This window comes from Parasteatoda tepidariorum, chromosome 3, assembly GCF_982258835.1.
Source record: "Parasteatoda tepidariorum strain Cologne lab strain chromosome 3, Ptep-v5.0, whole genome shotgun sequence".
NCBI lineage: Eukaryota > Metazoa > Arthropoda > Arachnida > Araneae > Theridiidae > Parasteatoda > Parasteatoda tepidariorum.
Genome location: NC_141757.1, coordinates 42,902,272 through 42,920,735, shown reverse-complemented (window position 1 = coordinate 42,920,735; position 18,464 = coordinate 42,902,272). Strand labels below are relative to the sequence as shown.

Below are 18,464 nucleotides of genomic sequence, written 5' to 3'. Positions count from 1 at the left end.
TCATTATATTTTTTTATAAAAATAAAGTGATGGTAGAAATCTTAATTTTTTGGCTAGCTGTTTGTTAGTTTGTATTTTAGTAAGAGAAAAAAAATAAAAGGATTGCTCGTTTCCTTTTTTAAATTTTTTTTTTTATAAAACTAGTTTTTTCTTCAAAAAAAATTTTTTTTTCATTTTGATTGTAATCAATTGTGTAAGAGAATTACTCTTGAGCGTTTATCAAATTGGCCTTTTGTTTTCTATTTTTTGTATTTTTTAAAACATGAATGTAGTGGGAAAAAACCTTTTCAAAATTGTTTTCCGAGGCAGACATTTTGAAGTAGTTTTAAAGATTATTATTTATTTATTTAACGTACATTCCGCTCAAATTTTAAAATATTTTTGTGAAAAAAATTAATAATCCATATTGAAACCTTAAGAAATTATTCTTCTTTAATTAGATTGTAAACCATTCAATTCCCTCGAACGTAGCAAAAAATAGTTTTATTTGAGAGTTTTTCCATTTTTTATGAGTCTTAAAAATTGTTTTTTTAAACTTCATGTAAAAAAATAATAATGATTGCGTGATACTCTTTTATAAAATAATTTTTCTTAGAGCTATTGTTTTTCTTTAAAAAATATTTTCTTTAATTTTGATTATGAGGTATTGTTTCTTTGGGAGATCACTTTCGAGCGTTTTCATAAATCAACTTTTTTTCTTCTTTCTTTCTAACTTTTTCTTCCTCCTTTTTATTTTTTATTTTTTTCTGAAATTTTACAGTGCTAAAATAATTGCTGGAAATATTCTATGAGCATGTAACTTGAAGAAGTTACAGAAACTCATACAAAGTGTTTTAACATGCATCACGAATGCTTCGAATTCTTTTGCAAAAAAACGAAAAAAAAGAGATTAAACAATTTTTATTTATTTATTTTTTACTACAAAACCCTAAATGATCAACCTTCTTTCGAAAGAAACCAGAATAATCTTATATTAGTTTTAGATTTTACATCCTAAAGTTGAATTCGAACTCTTGGAGCTGAATCTCGTCTAGTTTTAAATTTGTTTTTCGTTGTATAAACTTAAACTGAAAATAAATTACGTAAGCCAAACTGTGGTTTTCGTTGAAATATCTGCTAAAAAAACTGCTATAAACTATGAAAAAAGCTATTAGGAAAACGCATTTCGCTATCAATAAATTAGATTATTTTACTTTGATTTGAAAAACGCAATGGAAAATACTAATGAAATATTTAATAAATTCATAGTTAATAAGCGTTTTATAAAAAATATTAATAATACACGGTTATTACTAAAATTATTATTATTAATTATTGAAAAGTTATTTGAAAAATTCAAAAAAAAAAATAATTCCTAAAAAAAATGTCCTATTTCAAAGGTCATTTGACCTATTTTATGGCATTTTAATTTAAATAATATGATATAGTCAACCAAAGTATTAAGTAAATAAAGGATTATTGATTGGACCTAAATAAATAAATGCCTTTCAAAAATGTAAAAAATAACTTAAATCTCGGAAAATTTAAGTCCTCGGCACCCCATCAACTTCTCCAAGGAACACTATGTTGCGGTGGAACACTATTTGGAAATAATTGCCTTAGAAACCACTCGTCACATTTTTGTCTTCTTCAATTCTATCCAATTGAAAATAATTCAGTTTTCTATAATACAGCAAAAAGTGGCAATTAAACAACTTTCATATCACGATTGTTAAACCACGTACACATTTTAAAATTAAAGATTCAAAAAGTATTTTGCTACATCCTAAATTGTGATTGTTTATAATATCATGCACACCAAACTGAAGTTGGTTTAATAGCTTCTGCGGTCTAGACGGAATGTAGAAAAAAAACTCTGTCTTGTGGAAAACATTTTAAAAGTTTAGATAGTCATATGTGGTACTTTTACACCAATTTATATTAGTTTTAATAACTCTTTTAATTTAATAATACCTTATGTCTCGTTACAATAAATACATTAATCCAAAAAACTACATGAGGAATTACCCATTCCAGCGACAATTTCAGTGTGTTAATTTTTTTCTTCCAAAGCCAGACTTCTGAATACGGGATTTTTTTTAAAAAAAAAAGTTAGTGAGATGTAAGTTAATGACACATATTTAGTTTAAATAGTTAAGAATAAACGCTTTTTCATTTCAAAAAGTAATATAAATTCGTTTTAAATTATGAGTTATTGTTAGGGGGAATTAAAGGGAAAGAAATTGACGTCATTTCTTATATATTTATTTGCGTTACAAATTTTAGGAAGCATGCCGGATATTTCTGAACAAGCACCCTTGTGTACGTTTATCTACCTTATGTACGTTTGAGGCCATAGAACAGGAGAAATTTTTTTTTCTGCATAGGTAATAAGGAAATTGAGATATAATTTGGGCGTTTTAAGACGTTGTTAATAAAAACCGAAACATTTACCAAATTCTATTAAAATAATTTATGCTTATTAATTTTTGCAGTTTAGACGGCAATTTAGGGCTAAATTTTCATTTAATTGAAGAAACAGACCGCAATCAACGTAAATTGCCTTAATACTTACATCGAGTTATGTTATTCATCTATTTAAACTGTACTTTAATATTACGTTGCACCTATTATGACGTCGTTTTTTGATATTTCTCTAAACGTAAATATTAAAGACGTTCATAATGAAACACGAAATGTAGACTTCTAAAACATAGACTGCTCTAAATTCTTGACATAAAATGCACCAAAACATATAATTTGTCGAACATATAATTATAGTGTTTTGCGAACGTTTATGATATGCGTTTCATTGAATTCTTTTAATACTCATTAAAAATTAAATGTTGTGGTGTTTCCATTGGGATTACCTGAATTTCAAACTTGATAACGCCTTTACTTCCACTTATTTAGCAAAAAAAAATTAACACCTCATATACATTTGATGAAGTTATCATTAAATGCAAAATTTTTATTGCGTTTAGAACACAATTAAATTCCAAAATATGATTTTCATGAACATTTCATGCATTTTGAGATAATAATTTAACGTCTGCTGTGTGCTTTCATAGTTCTTCTCTTGCTCTTATTATGAGTTCTATTGTATTCCGTTTGTAATTATTAAGAAATAAGAAACGTGGAATTGTAAAACTTTAATCTTATTCACAGACTTGATAATCTTTCTAGTTTTCATATGATTATATTTCAAGTTAATTACACGCATATACTTAATAAAGTTTTTTTCAACAGGTATGTCTTATAACGTTTGTAGTTTTCAGCTACACTGTAAAATTTTTTGCTTCAACACCAAAAGATGGGGGCAACAACTTTACATCAAAGTGATATACTTATTTAACTCTTGGATCTAGTGTTTCACTACACACCAATGCCCAATGCCAATTTATACCACTTGGTGTAAAGTAAAGGCCATAATTTTCGTTATTAAGTTACACTAAAATTTAAAGTTACAGTACGATAAGATGATATCCCAGTAAGTACAGTAAATTTTACAATACAAAATAAAATAACAATCATTAATTTAGAATGTATTTATAAACCAATTCTTAAAAAAAAGTAGTTTGTAAATCAAGAATGCATGTAGCACGGAGAGAATATAAAAATAAATTACAACTTGGCTTAAGAGGACCAAAGCGGATCGAAATTATGCTCTATAAAATCATTTAATCCAATTCTCAGAGATATAAAATCACACATGCATATTTCAACGACGAACTTTAGTTTTCTATTGGTTAACTTCAAGGTAAAAACAACAGCGAAATCTCGCCAGTTCGGTCAAGATTGCAAACTTCTTTACAAAATCTAAAGCACGCCAACATTGGTGTTTTCTGAAGTGAAACGTATGATGTAAGCTTATTCAATTTTAAGTGTTTAAATTTAAACTAATCTCTTTAAATCGTATATGAAAGTTCCAATTTGGTGTTAACCTTTGACAAATTGTTCCTTCACGCAATTGTTTGGATTGTTCAACATCATATTCGGAGAGATACACCGAAGAGCTATCACATTATGATTACCCTCCATCTATAACAATGAGCTCGCCCAGGTTTTCATGGTTTCTCGCTCAGGAACAATGTTTTCATGAGGCACATTAGGACCCACAATCCTCATAGAACAATCCCTGACGTCTGTAAGCTACTTGAACTTAGTTTCAGACCAGGTTCACTCATTCATGGCAACAGTTTTTCCTGCAGGGGATGGTGTTTACTAACAGAATAATGCACCATGTCATAAGGGTCGAATCGTCGAGGAACATTCCAGTGACTTTCAAGTCATGTCTTGGCCCCCAAATTCGCCTGACCTTACTCCAATAGAGCATTTGTGGTCCTACTTGGAAAACCAAATTCATGCTGCCATGCTGCCCCCTCGCAATGTGAGAGAATTGCAGGACCAGTTGGTGAGCGCTTGGTACCAGATACCTCAGACTACCTATCAGCACCTTATGGAGTCAATGACACGGCGGGTGCTAGCAATTTTGAGGTCTAAATGTGGTCCTACATGTTATTAGCACGGTGGTCATAATCTAATGGCTCTTTGGTGTAATACCCCACAGTTTTTACAGTGTAGGGAAGTTCGAAAATATATCAAAGCAATACAAAAGCAGTTACGAATTCACTTAAATGATATCGTGCACTTTTTTTTCTAAATCCATCAAATATATCTTTATATATCAGCTAGTTGGAAATTAAGTTTCAAACTAACTGATATATACTGAAGGATGTGGGTTAGATGGCCACATGCATTGAAAAGATGGGCATCAAAATACGTGTGATCATAGTCTTCAGCACACTATTCATTTAAATAATAAATATTACAGATTTGGTGTTCAATGAACTTTTTTTTTCTGCTGCCTTTTCAAAGAAGTAGTGTTCTTTTCGATTTTTTTTTATCAAGATGAATACTAAGCAGCACTTCACTTACATCAATATCGTAGTTATAGTGAGCCTTGCTGCCTAAATTAATAAAGAAACGCTAATGTCTATAATGAAACGTTCCTGGACAAACTAAGCACGTTTACAATAGCTAACTGTTTACCTGCCATGAGCTAAGCTAATTGAGATCGTGAATTTATTTATTAATTTTTTTACGAGTTGAGGATCGTATCAAAAACAAATTAACACCATCTAAACAAGTTATTTTTTTTTATAATTGTGAAACCGGTGGATTGCATTTTATACTCAACAAGTGAGTACCATTATTTTTATCAAAAAAGAATTTCTAAATCTTTTATTCAAGAGTTCTCTTGAAATAATAAATTCTTTTCGTTAACTAATGATTTTGATCTTCGTTCGCGAGAAGATACCCAGCAGCGAGTGTGGAAGCATTATATGAATTTTTTTGAGACAGGCATTGCTCATCTTACAGCAAACGATACTCTTGAAACATTGCGTCATAAGCAGCAATTCACTAACACGTAATTGTTGGTAAACATGTAAAATTAGATAAATTAGATTTTACTCCCCACCTAGCTTAAGTCACACATAACACTTCCAACATCAAATTACACTGTTGTTTATGTCTTTATTAAAATGTCAGAAAACATGTCTTTGATTTGCAATATATGACATAGAATACGCCAATATATATATGAGTAATATATATATATATATATATATATATATATATATATATATATATATATATATATATATATATATATAACTCATTCTCATTAAAATGACATGTTAATTATTAGAAAATTTTTCCTCATTCTTTTCCGTTTTTAATTTAATCCTGATTGATAACAAACATGAGGTGTAATTATATTCTTAGGCTACCTCATATCGCATAAAATAATTAACAAAGTATCTGATGAGTGGCGTAGATCGCCTTTTAAGAAAAATGATGATTAAAGGGGGAATTTGAGTAAAATTAACTTCAAATGATTTTGATCTAAATTGCGATATCATGATGATGAATTTTCATTAAATAAGACAGTATTTATTGTATTTCAAAGCATGCTTATTAATAAAATTATCAAGCTTGTTAATAAAGATATAATGGTGAAATGTCATATGATATTTTGTCGTCTTATTTTAAGTGAGTCTAAGCGTTCACAAACCGCATCCAATTATTTTATGCTAACATCAGTAAGTCTTATTTTCCCAAGAAAATTAGATAAACTATATTATTAATGTATTTTTATTTTTAAAAAATGTCCACTTACATTAATATTAATAAACAGAAGGAAATTTTAAACTGTAATCATTTCGCAAAGCGAGAGTACTTTTTAAATGTTTTGCTGTGTGTTTAAAAGTCTTAAATTTTAGTACTGACAACTTAATTTTTATTATTTCCGCAGTTTTTAAACCGTGGAGTTTTTAAGATATGAAACTCGTTTTATTTGTTCTTACGGATTATGGGTTGGTTGTTTTGGTTTTACTTTTTTTTAAATTTTTTGTTCTCAAAACCTTCAAAATATATAATATGTTTAGTGTGTCAAAAGTACTGCGTATTTAAAATATAAACAAAAATTACTAACTGAGTTATTTTTTAAGAAGGAGCAAGAAATTATATTTTAATACTTATCATCCATTTCCTACTGCTTTCGCTGAATTTAATTTTAATATTTCTGCTCATATTTTGATCTTAAATGCACGGTCGTCTTTTGATATACGATACTTTATTACTCTACATCATTTAAAAAGAGCCTAAATAAATTTTCGATAGTATTCCGTTTTGGAAATGTCTTAAGGGAGCTAAAGGTTAAAAAAATCTTACAAAATTGAGATTTTTTCTTTCACTTGAAAAAATGAAATTTGAGTTTTTTAAGTGACAAAAAAATTGCTTTGATCTCAAACAAAATGTTGGAAAAGATTTTTTTTATTTCCTCTTCATTAAACACCAATTATTGCTGAAACTTAATTAAAAAGTTCTTTATTTACATATTCAAGGTACTTTTAAGCATCATGCATGTAAATAACAAAACTCATTACTGAAATGATAGCCGAAGAAATTTTTTAACATGCATGCATATTTTAGTTGTCCTTCTGGAAATACCTAAGGAAGTAGCTTGGAGGAAAAATATAAAATTTTCATGTTCAAAAATTGTTAATAATTTGCATGTAAATTTTTATAAAATGTTAATAATAATTAACACAATATTGGAAGAAAAAAAATTTAATTATAGTCAATTTTATTTAAAATAAACCACTGAAAAATTTAGTAACGAAATATAATACTTTTCGCCATTATGAAAATTCGAAACAACAATTTAAATTTCTGTTTTAAAAATATACTTATACCTTTTTATAAAAAAAATATTTAAAATGTTTATCACTATATTCGTAAAATTATTCGTAAGTTAATAAGGAAAATGACTAAATCAGCTTAATGGGGGAGCAAATTACGCCTGTTGTTCACTTTCACGCAGGTAATACCATTTGCTATTCGTAAAACCTTGCCTGGTATGAGGATATTTGAGGTATACTGTTTTACAATAAGATTAATTTTCAAATAAGAAACCTGTACTTAAATATCAAACTATAATAGGAAAACAATGATGATGACTTAGTTGCGCATTCTGCATTTGTGCGAAAAAGAATTCACAAAACTTACAGTAAAATGTGTATGTCTTACGTAATTTGCAGATTTTAAAATTAATAAAAACATATTTGCTTTCATAAAACATATTCTAACATAACAAATATTTGCTTTTTTTATTCCATTAGAAATCAATTACAACTATCGAATTTATTGTATTTTTACCATTAAATCACGATACAAATAAGAGATATCTTTATTTTCATCTTTAAAAATAAATAATACTATAACATATTTTTTTCTTTAATTCTCAACAATAAATAATTTTAAAACGTTTTCCAAAAACATAGCTTCAAAGAGGGAAATAGTTCGTCTTTGTAACAGTTCCTCACTCCCCTGAATTACACAACAGGCTTTGTTTAAACTTTGATTCAACTCTTTTGTTGTCTCCCTCTTTTGTCTATCCAACAAAGAACAATAATGTGGATAGAAATCCGGGAGGATTTTTCAAAAGATGAACAGCGCTGTACAAGATTTTCTTGCACTTTGCAATAGGAATTCTATTTCTTTAGTTGATTTTGATAATAAAAAAATTAAAAAATAACAACTCAAAAAATTAACACTGTTTACTTTTGTGTAGAATTATATTTCAATGCACATTTAATTTGTTTACAGTTCCAATGTTCTTCAGTGTTGTCCCCAGCTTCTGTGTATCTAACAAAAACAATAATGAGAATCAAAATCCGGGAGGATTTATCAAAAGATAAAAAGCGCTTTACATGGTTTTTTTTTCCACTTCGAAATTGAAATTCTATTTCTTTCGTGGACTTTGACAATAAAAAAATTAAACAAAGGACAATTAAAAAATTACCAATGTTTATTTTCAAATGAAAATAAACTAACATATTTAATTTGTTTATGCAATAAGTATTTTTGTGTATAATTCCAATGTTATACAGTGTTGACTCTCGCTTTTGTCTATGCAACAAAAAACAATAATGTGGATAAAAAAGGATTTTTCAAAGCATGAATGTGCATAATTTTCATCCTCTTTGAAATAGGAATTCTATTTATTGCATGGATTTTGATAGTAAAAATAACTTAAAAAACATCTAAAAAATTTAACATTGTTTATTTTCATGCGCGAAATTTTTCTAGCACGCATATTTAATTTGTTTACAAATTAGATATTTTTGTTTTCATTTCCCATGTTCTACAGTGTTGTCCCTAATTTTTGTCTCGAACAAAGAACAATAATTTGGATGGAAATACAGGAGGAGTTTCAAAAGAGAAACAGAGCTGTACATGATTTTCTTGCACTTCGAAATTGCAATTGTGTTTCTCTCAGGAATTTTGATAATCAAAAATTGGAAAAAAACATAGATCCGTGTATTTATAAATGCAAACAATTTTCTTCCACTTAAATTTAATGTGTTTGCTTACTAAATAATTTCGTTTACACTTCCTTTTAATTTATTCCTTATTTTTGTTTACATTTCCAATCTTCCACTATAAGTTCTTTGTTCTCTCCTTTTCCTTCTATCCAAAAAAAGAAGGGAAAAAACGCAATAGTATAGACAAAAATCCGAGAGGATTTTTCAAAGATAAATCGCATTCTGCATAATTTTTTTTGCACTTTGAAATTGAAATTCTATTTCTTTCATGGATTTTGATAATCAAAAATTCAAAAATATAAAATAAATAAATAACTTCATGCAAATAAAATAAATATATAAAATTTTTATGTGCAAAATTTTTTTTCATGCGCATATTTAATTTGCTTAGATCTTAGATGATGTTTTTACACTTCCTTTTGTTTTCTCTGTTTGCAATTCCAGTCTTCCACTATAGGTTCGTTTTCTCCTTCCTTTTCTGTCCAACAAAAGAGAAGGGAATGTATAGAAATCCGAGAGGATTTTCGAAAGAGAAATGGAACTCCATGCGATTTTCTTACACTTTAAAATTGAACATTGTGAATTTTGATAAATATCAAACATTAAAGAAAATAAATAAATAAACTGTTAAATTTTATGTGTATTAAATATCAGTAGTTTTTTAAACTCTCATATTTAATTTGCCTACATATTAAGTATTTCTTTTATGCATGCAGTTTTATACTGTATGAATTGAAATTCTTTCCATTAAGGTTAATTGTTTGAAAAACAAATAAAAAATATTTAATTTCCTGTTATACTTTTGCTTTCCCCACATTGACTAGTTTGACATTTTACCTCTGCAGCAAATTTTAATTGGAATCTTAAGACAGGTAACTGAAGCCGTGTATGGTGAGTTGTATGTAAAGAAATATACGAGAGCTCAATGGTTGCAGAAAAGCGGTGAACATTTAAAGGCAAATATTTATATATTTTTAAGGGTTGGTATTACTTTTTTATACCAGGCTGGAGAAATTGTGCCGTAAAGGGTTAAATTACATTTGTGTGTGCAACAATATAATTTTATAAGCTGAATACATTAGTTTATATTTCAGTTTATTTGTTTCTATAAGATAAATAATAAAATGAAGAAATTATTTTGATATTAATTATGAATCATATATTCTTTTAAATATTTTTTTTAAATATTGTTTTTAATATTTCAATATTAATTATAAATTATATACCGTTATTAATGAACTTCGCAGAACCAATGCCTTTTAAAATGAGTGTTACTTTAATATTTTAACAAAATATATAAATTACTTTCTTAGCTAGTTTTAGTTGCTCGATTACGTCACACTTCAGTCGCACAATAGACTATTGGCGACGGTCTTGGAAACATTCTCCTGAGGATAATCCGAAGTCATACTATCAGAATTTTGATTCTTTGTGAAGAGGAAGTCTCCACCGTTTTGTTTCCCAATGCCCTGAAACGAGTTTAGCGAGAAACGATACCGCCCACCCTTTATCCCTCTGCAGCCTGATTGAAGGGGTCACCAACTCCCACTCTGACCGCAGCCAATGATGCTTTACTTCGGTGTTCTACAGGGAACCGTGTTTTACGATTCGTGGGTCCTAATTTCTAAGCAAATTACACCTGCTGATATTTGCTTTCCATAGGAATCTACATTAAAACGAAGCCAAAAGTACGAGTTCATGCTTTTTTAAAGCTTCACCACTTATTCATGTACATTTTTAATATAGATGCACAGATTCCCATCATTGTAAAGTATAACAAAAATCTATCTTTTTATAGCTGTATCCAAGTGCTGTCGAATCTGCATATTTACCTAAAAACTTCTAAAATTATTTATAGTGCAATCCTAATTTTTTTCCTTAATTAGTAAATAATTCTTTATTAAATTTTTAATCTCATTTCGCTAAAAATAATTCATTTATGTAGATTTCAATGACTTTAAAAAATTATTTACAACATCATAAATTAAGTTTTTAGAAAATAAGCAAGCTAAATCACTTAAATAATGTCATTACATGAAAAGAATTATAACCCTATCTGAATTAAGGAGTAAATCAACAATTGAATAAAAGGTTAAAACTTTTAAACCTAAACATACTTAAATGAAATTCTATTAAGGCTAATAATAGATATAATTTTAGAAATTCAAACATAATCAACTTGATACTCAAATCAATTACAATATAATTCTTAGAATTGCAGTACTGTCTGATTCAAACATAATTCAAAAGGTGTCGAATTCCAATCTTATACAAGACTTAATGAAGGATATATTTGATTGGCTAACCACTGTTATACAAGCAATATCTGAAACACATTTGATTGCCATGATCTGAAATGAATGTGTGCTTTAATTGAATTGCCTTGTTGACAACACCAGATTGTAAATTCCTTGACTTTAAATGGAAGCTTTAGACTTTGCCTTCAATGGATTATTTTGGCCTGTAGTGCTTCAAGAGAATTGTATCTATTAGATCTTTTGATTTAGTTATTAGATAATTCAAATAAATCATATAAATGAATTGAATGTAAAGTCACCTAATTTGAAACTACATTTAAATGTGCTTAAAGTGATCCAAGCTGCAACTAGATTAAAGAAGATTAATAGTAAGTCATGGAAATTTGAAACTTATGTATAAAAAAACAAACTTATCGTATTTTAATTTGTTATCAGAAAAACGAGTACTTTAGTTTATTTAGAAAAAAGAGGCAAACGATTACAACTAACAATAAAAAAGACATCGTTTGAGCTTTAAAGCATCTGGTGGTAAAAATCCTTAAAAATTATGATAACCTTTTTATGATTAGAAAGATATAAATAGCAGAATTCGAGTAGAAATGTTATGAAATATGGGACAAAGAAAACAATATGTTAAGTAAATCCAAAGAAAAGTAACAATAAAAATTTTTGTAACACATCAGCAGAATTAATACACAAAATGCACTAGCCTTTGCGGGCTATGTGGTGGTGCTGTTGGTTGTTGATGTGTTACCACACTTTTTATTTATTATATTTATCCACATTTGTCCCACATTTTATTATATATATATATATATATATATATATATATATATATATATATATATATATATATATATATATATATATATGGAAAAAAACACGAAGAAAATTAAGAAAGACAATAATAAGTTTTATTTACTGCGCATAAGCTGCAAGTAAATAGAACTCATAAAATAAGTTTAAAATGTTGGGAAAACGTGGAAAAAATTACAGAACAATGAAAGAAAAAGGGGAGAGACAAATAGTAATATAAATAACAAGAAACTGGAGAGAACAAAAATCCAAAAAAATGAATAAAAATCCGGAAAATAAAAGATAATCTTTTCATCAGCTCACACGATCATATCCGCAAAAAGGAGTGCTTTCTAATATTGTATCTATATAGTCAAAGCAAAATATATCAATACAATAATGTATATATATATATATATATATATATATATATATATATATATATATATATATATATATATATATATATATATATATATATATATATATATATATATATATATATATATATATATATATATATATATATATATATATTATTTTCCAACAATGCTTATTTTTAATTTTGTAAAATTAGTAGAACAAATAATAAATAAATATACAAGGTGGAATGTACATTACTCAATCTTTTCCGAATTAATTAAAAAAATCTTGTAACTATTAATTATGTCTTCTTAGACAAAATAACATTAATATCAAAAAGTTTTTCTTGATAAATATAAGAGAAAATGTGTACTCTTTTGAAGCAGATAAAAATTCGTGACTTTTATAAAATGAAGTATGTCGAAATATATTTAGAATTAGTTGTTTAGCTCGTATGGAACTTCCAGGCGTCGAACTAAACCAAGGCTTAAATTGTCGTTACAATAGCTGAATAATTTTATGTTAACGACGGACGATATCAATGGGTTAACAGTGCCATTCTTTAATGTCTGAACAGTAGAAACTCATTTCGTGTACTTCTCGAATCGGTCGGGAGAAAACTCGATGGCCAACACGTAATGATGATATGTTGACATAATGTTATTCCTAATTAGAAAATAACGAGCTGAAATTACGCTTTACTGCAAACGTTTCTCGAGAAGATTAATTCTAAATCTAAGAGAAACAAACTTCCCTTGTATTTAATTAATATTTGTGTATAAAGATCAATTAAGGGAAAGCTCAAATTGTTATTAGAAAAAAAATCCTTAATGAAATCAATAGTCGTAAGCATTTTATGCATTTTCAAATTAATTAAGTAAGTCTATAATTTAGTATTAAATTTAACCTAATTTAAATACTAAAAGATGGAACTGGTTCTGTTTGATTCCCAAGCATGCTTGGGAGCTAAACACTGGGGATTCCGTGTTCGGCTGACTGCTCCTGCACCCCATAGGTCAAGAATACTGAGAATACAAGATTTAGGTCAAGAATACTGAGATGGGCACAATAGGCCTTGGCCCTCTATGGGCTGTCGTGCCACTGAGTTTAGTTTTAGTTTAGGAACTGGATCATATTCAACGAACTATAAAACAGAATAAGGAATTATTCGAAGCAAACCTGTAATTCTATATCTTTTTAATTGCTAATACTTTTATTTTACTTCACAATTAGCTTTTCTAAATATTATGTTCATGCATGTGGTGCGCTTAGTGCTATGTTTTATGTATGTGATATTTGTAGTGTAAAACTTCATTCTTCCTAAGATGGTTAATTTGAAAGTTCAATGTACTGTTTTTGTTCTACAATTTTTTAAAGACCAACTGAAAACAAACCAATATTTTGAATCCATGAAAAGATTTTAAAATTAAATCTTGAGTAACTATTACATAATTACAGAATATATATTTTGATTACACAATAATAAACGGTTGCAATGATAGGTTAACTAGGAAAACTACCCTGAATAATCAGTATAAACTATGAAACTTCAATTAAAATATATAATAAGTATTGATAAGAAACATAGTTATGTTATAGTAAGGAAAACAATTTAGTCAATTCCTACAGTTGCTTTAAAACTTTTTCATGTATCAAAACTCTCTATGACAATTAAAAGCTTTCTTTTTTGAAACTATATAAATTATTATTTAGTAAAAAAATATCAATTAATTTAGAGCAAATTTCATCGTTCAATAATGAACTATTTTTTTTGATCCAATAATACCAATTTTCGTAACTGAATCCGGTTTTTTTCATATTATAAATATTATTCCCATATTTATATAAAATAATTGTTAGGTGTTTTGTTCTTAAAAAGCAATCTCGTTTTAATATATTATAAAAAAATATATCAATGTTTCTAAATCATGCCTAATTAAAATCGCCAAAACTTATTTAATTAAATTTTCAAGTCAAGTGCAATTTAAGTTCCAAATCATGTAAGAAATTTCCACCAATTAAAAAAATAATGACAAAATTAAATAAATTATATTTGGCCCAAATTAGTTTGAATCAAAAGAAATAAATGGATATTTTTATAATTCAGAAAACATCACTTCTTATCGAGATTATAAAACTTTTCTGATTTGATTTTTTTTAAAGCTTATCATCTTATTCATCTACAACAATTGCTTATTTCTTGAATCATAAAAATATATATTGTTCAATTGCTGCAACTTAAGATATTTTAATAAAATTGATTATAAGAAACAAACAAGCCCTGAAATCGTCCCATTTACAATAATGTATTCAAATTTCAGGTTACAGCTACAATACACAACAGAAATGAAAATTTTAACACATTATTTTCTTTTGTTTCATTATAATTATTACAATTTAATTTATATATATATATATATATATATATATATATATATATATATATATATATATATATATATATATATATATATATATATATATATATATATATATATATTGTATAATTGAAAGTCGAAAAAGAGATACATACTTGCATTTCTATATATTTTCAATTAATACATTACATATGCAAATATTATTATCCTTACATATGTACTTGTTTTCATTAAAAAAGTAAAAATATTCCGTAATTATGTTAAAATTCATTATGAATAATATTCTTCCGACATATTAACTAAAATATCACGTAATAAACAGTTTCTATTTGATATAGAATTTCTATAAATTTTAATCTCATGTTTCCAAATAAATGTCTTAATGAAGTATTATTCACGACGTTAAATTTAATTTTATTTGGTTATATGTACAGTTCACATTCCTGGTTATTTGAAATAAAATAATGTCATTTCCTTAAAGGAACAAATCAGTATCTCACGAACAGCCACTAAATGAATGATTAAGTTTAAGCTATACAAAACTAAGTTGCACAGTACAAATAATTATAAATATTTTCATTGGGATATATTTTTATTGCTAGGATTTTTTTTCCTTTTTGTTAACCAAATTTTATTCTGGATTTGATGCAATTAAACTAAATTGAATAATTTTAAATAATAATTCGAGATTGTTCCATAAATAATGTTATTAAAAAATATAAGTCTTAATATTACCCATAGACATAGCTTATTCATAAGCATACGTGTAGTATAATTACGCAAAAAAAGTTTCGTTTGCATTTGTAACTCTGTAGATGCTTGTATTGCTGTTGAGTTTTTAATTTCTATTTTCCTCTCATTATATTGTTACCAAGCATTTTTTTCTGAAACTTAAATAATTTTTATTCCATAGTTAGCTAACTTACAATTTGATCTCAAAGTCTTTTTCATTACTGAGGAATTATTTCGTGGTTGTTTACTAAATAAATAGTATTATTTATTTAATACTATTACTTAATACTACATTACAACTATATACTTACTACTTTAATACTAGATTACTACTATTATTTAATAATACTATTACTTTACACTATTTATTTAATACTACATTGAAATTATGTTTTTAAGGAACAATATAAAAATTTCAGTTTTAAATTATATTAGTCCCATTGTTTTAAATTTAAGTAAGAATCCTTATAATTAGGTTTTCTATTTCACATTTAAAATTCATTTTTTCAAGTTTAGGATTTCAATCTCATGAATTATAAGTTCAGTTTCATTTACGTAATTTTTATATTTCGTCTTAAAGCATCAAGTATCTTCAAAATACGTTTAATGTATATAAATAAAAGTGGAGATTTAAAGAATATATAGTATTTTCTAATAAAAATATCTAAAAGTTTATTTTTAAATAAATTTGATTTCTCAAATAATGTTTTCAAATTATTATTTCTTCTAAATTCTATTACTTCTTCTGTTTTTGGTTGTAGTGCGGATCGCATTCAGTTTCCCAAAGTTCACTATACATGTAAAATTTTCAGTTCACTATACAAAGCTAAAAATAATGAGCTGTTTCTTTCAACTGAAAAATATTCTTTAATAAATATGAAATATATCTTACCATTCATCTTCAAAATTTTGTTTCAGCTCAAAAATCAAATGCAAAACTGTTCATCTCGTTTTGTACAATCGAGAACACTTTTCTTGTAAAAAATACCAAGCTGTAGAATCATTTCAAAAGCAAGTTTCGGTAGAAAATATTGCAATTCATTTTTTTTGAAGTTAGTCATAAAGCTTCAGAATTGATGATCAATAAACTTATATATTTCTTCTTGGATAGACAAATGTTATTTTGTTAATGAATGTTAATTATATTTGATTTTTTAAAATAAATAAAATGTCCATTATAAAGATGATTAATTTTCCTTTTTTTCACAAAGATGCTAATTGCAAATTTTTTTGAAATAATAAAAAGTGTAATTAACTTTAATTTCTGATTTAGATATGAAAAATCATCCCATGTAAGATATCTTTCTCCTTTTTTCAAACATGTTAAATTACCAAACAATCTGTATAGTATCCGAATAAAATTCCCAAAGTTTTGCTGATAAAGTAGCACTTTCTTGAAACTGAACAACTTGACGGACCTTAAAAAAGTTTTTCAATGTTCTTATGATCACTTATTCACATCAGCTAATTTTTCAGAGTTCAATATTCGAAAACTAAAGTTTAAAAACACATTGATCCAGCAATGATAGTAAATTTAATAACACACTTTTTAAAAAAAAAAATAATGCAGACTTTAAAAAAGTTGCAGTCAGAGTAACCGATAAAAAGCAGAAGAGGAAGACCAAGAGTCTTCAGTTGCCGGCAACTTTGCCGTTCGGAGCAGTTCTGAATCCTTGCCGGTGGAGGAAGGTCGGGACATGGGCATGGACTACGTCATTCTCCATCGATCCGATTCCTCCGAATATGCGGTAAGAGCGCCTCTGGTCCATTGCCGTCGCCTGTTTTAGATCAGGACCCATTGCCTCTTTTAGAGAATTCGCGTCCCGCATTCAGTCTCAATGGCGAGGGAAAACTGTTATTTTTGTTTATTTTGTTTGTGCGAAACTTAATTTCTCATGTAAGAATGGTCACAAACAGTCTAGTATAAAAATTTACTCGCATATTTTTTTACAAATGTTTTTTGTTCATACAAAATTGCCATCAATAATTTTATTTACTTCCTTTAAAATATTGTTCCCAACGATTTTAATGTTTTGGAAGTTACTAAAATAAAATAAATAAGTCACAGGTGTATAGGTGAAAGTAAAGTACGTTTAACCAGTTTAACTGCTTTTTTAAAAATGATCAGATTTTTAGAGACTAGTCGAGTTTATCACTTTTGTTTTAAAGTACAGAATTAGTTTCGATTAGGTATGGAAAATAAAATAAATGCATAAATGAAATAAAAAAATAAAAATTAAAAATTCTAGTTCATAGTAGGAGTTCACTGCCGCCAGCTTTAATGCCTTTGACGCAATGCCTCTTTTCGAGTATCGAGTATTTGAGTCCCACATTCAGTCTCAAAGGCGAGGGAAAACTGTAAGTTTTATTTATTTGTTTGTGTGAAATGTGTTTTTATGCAGGTTTAGACAAAAATTATCAGATTTTTATTTTAGATTCACATTTTACTCTTTTTAGATCTTTCATAAGCAAAACTGCCATGGATATTTTTTTTATTTACTCTCTTTTAAAAAAAAAGTGAGATTATCATAATATTGGAAGCTTATAAAATGAATTGAAAAAAAATTAGTATACGAATACAACACAAAATCTTCTTTACTAGATCTTTAAAAACTGAAAATTTTCATATCCTTATTTGTTTAAAAGCACAGCATTATTTTTGGTCATATTAGAAAAAAAATTGGATAGTTAAATAAAAAATAGAAAGAAATTCTAACTTTATAAAATAAATCAAATGCTATAGTTTGCATTCGAATAAAACTTTTTGCATCATTTAGAGAATTCTTGTATTTGCATCCAGTCTCAATGGAAAGAAAAAATCTGTTAGTTTTGTATATTTTGTTTGTGTGAAATGTTATATTTCATGCAAATTTAGACAGAAATTGGCCAGTATAAACGTACACTTAGAGAGATTTTTGAATTTCTTTCTTCTTCAAACAAAATAATGATGAATAATTCCGTTTATTTTCGTAAAATAAATTCGCTAATATTTTAAATTTATTGAAAGCTTACTGTGGGAAAAGAAACTTTAAGATGTTTCCTTAAAGAACTATTTACCATTTGAA

General features: G+C 27.0%; 1 protein-coding gene across 1 annotated transcript in view; it reads right to left on the bottom strand.

Annotated features, from left to right (window-relative positions):
- The window catches only part of LOC107444693 (alpha-2Db adrenergic receptor-like), a 192,585-nt gene extending 175,391 nt beyond the window's left edge, over positions 1-17,194 (bottom strand). The window contains exon 1 of the mRNA XM_016058909.4: positions 16,292-17,194. The gene's annotated coding sequence lies outside the window, so the exon portion shown is untranslated. The remainder of the gene's footprint in view (positions 1-16,291) is intronic.
- Positions 17,195-18,464: the final 1,270 nt, after the last annotated feature.